The sequence below is a fragment of the Leishmania donovani genome, chromosome 34 (assembly GCF_000227135.1).
Source record: "Leishmania donovani BPK282A1 complete genome, chromosome 34".
NCBI classification, from domain to species: Eukaryota; Euglenozoa; class Kinetoplastea; order Trypanosomatida; family Trypanosomatidae; genus Leishmania; species Leishmania donovani.
In genome coordinates, this window is record NC_018261.1 from 1736958 (window position 1) to 1739385 (window position 2428).

The following is a 2428-nucleotide window of genomic DNA, read 5'->3' on the forward strand; positions in this document are numbered from 1 at the left end:
CGCTGGGCATGCAGGTGACCGGCATCCGTCGCAGCGGCGACAAGAAGACGGACAAGTTTGGTGTGATGGTGCGCGGCAATGACGCGCTGGACGAGTCGATCCGTGAGGCCGACTTTGTCGTTTCTGTGCTGCCTGGCACGGAGCACACGAGGCGCTTCTTCGACAAGGCGTTCTTTGCAAAGATGAAGCCGAGCGCCGTCTTCATCAACATTGGCCGTGGCATGTCGGTGTGCGAAGCTGACATCATCGAGGCTCTCAAAAAAGGCACTATTCGTGCTGCTGCTCTCGATGTGTTTGATGTGGAGCCGCTTCCAAAGGACTCCCCTCTGTGGGACTTGCCTGACAGCAAGCTGCTGTTGTCAGCACACTCCGCAAACTTGACGGAGGATGTTATCGAGCGCACCATGAAAATTTTCACGGATATCTTCGACGAGCTGAGCACTCATGGGACGGTTTCTGCCCATACGGTGTGCATGGATAAGGGCTACTAGGCGCATCATCGTGCGCTGCAGTGCTTGGGTTCCTGTGCATATGCTACTCGTGTGTGGCACGGTACGAACCCTGGCGCTTGCAATGTACGTTCTCTTTATTAATTGCTTGTTGACATAGTTCCGACACCACATCTTCACTTTTTCAAGTGCTCTGCGCTTACCGAGGTCGAATGTGGTGTCGCAGCGTGTGCAGAAGTTGAGTGGCACTTGATTTCGACAAGCAAGCCTTGCTTTGTCTCTCTAGTTCATTTTTCGCGTCTGTGCGTGCGTGTGTCTGTGTAGCAGAAGAACAGGAGGGCCGCGCTTCGTGATTTGGGCATCGCTCCTTCGTTTCTGCTTCATTTTCTCCGTAAGGCGCTCGGCACTCAGCACAACAACGTAAGTCTATATCATTGCTTCCAGTACCGGGATCAGTGACATGCATTGCTTAAACAGGAATGCAGGCCTGCATACCAGGCTGCGCGGTGATATACTCCGTGGAAACAAATAAGATGCTAGGTGAAGTTCAACTGAGCCCACCGCTGGCCCCCCCTCCTCTCCTGTTTTATTTGCTTTGTTACGTAAACCACAATGGGGAAAAACTTTATTTTATTGGGTTTTGCAGCCTTCGATGTACCATCGATAACGCCACGACAGCGTCGTGACAAGAGGTATACCTCTCCAGCGCCTGCAATAGTGCGACGTCTTCGCGCAGCATCGACTCGCCCATCCACATTTTGCTTTTCTAGGCCGTGCTGATCGGCAGAGACGCGTCGTCGCTTCCTAGCACGCTTGGCGCCGCGGGACACCTCCAGTCTCGCGAAGTCAGCGGACGCCAGCACTCTGCCCTTCTTATGCGACTGCAGCAGCGCAGAGTGCATCATCAGTAGCCTTAGCCGCCAACACAAGAAATAATACGTTCAGCTTTTTTTCACCCACATCCCGCCGCTTTCGCTGCACAAGTCATCACGATTGTCAGGCGGTGATGTGAGCTTGTTTGTGTGCGTGCGCGGTTGCATGGCTTGGCGTCTTCCATCAAATGCAGTTCGTGGCAATGGCCGAAGTATGGAACCCCGTGTCAACATGTCCGCCCTTTGCAAACCAAATTCAGGGCGCTGACGCCTTTGAGGGCGAGGTTCCCCGACTCTCAGAGAGGTCAACGATTGTATCTGCCCTAAAGCCCTGTTGTGCTCGAGCACGAATTACCATGTTGCCGTGGCGCATCCACGGTAACGGCACGGACTCGCGTCGATTCGTTATCTTCCTCGTGTGCGTGCCTTCGCCTCTGCAGATTGGCGCAGCCTCTCTCTATCGCCGGCTCTCTCCGCTCCTTCTGCTTGGTCTTTACGCCTCCCTGTCTCCGGTGGCGTTCTCGTTCCTACTCCATCGCATCTCTTCCGCGCGTAGTCTGCCACACGGTTGTCTTTTCCGCTTTTCTTTTTCTTTTTCGCTGTTGTTGTTCGACCCTCTCTATCCGTTAGCGACACCACCTCCGGCACCCCACGTGACGTTGGGTTCACACACGCCAGCATCGGTCGATTCCGTTATCTGCTCATATATGCCTCAAACCGGGTACACTGTTCGCGTATATCTTTTTAAGCTTGCGTAATAGCACGCTTTGTTCTCTCCTATCGCCTCACGCGGTCGCGCTCTGTACTGCGGTGGCACCCCTGCCCGTTCGGTTTAGGCTCTGCTCTCGTACTCCCTGCCCATTCTGTGCTTCCGCTGTCGGCAGCATGGCCCCTACCATTTGCGTCTGCGTCGATGATGACCTCTGCGGTGCGGTGTGTGATGTTCTGAAGCAGCTCGAGGGCAGGATCTCCGCAATCGTGTGCGGCACCGATGTCAGCTGCTTTGCTTCTGTGAAGGCAGACAACGATGGCATTTTCATGGTTGTTTCGGGGAGCTGCGCCCACGCTGTCATCAAGGATCTTTGCGACGACTATGACAAGGAGGAG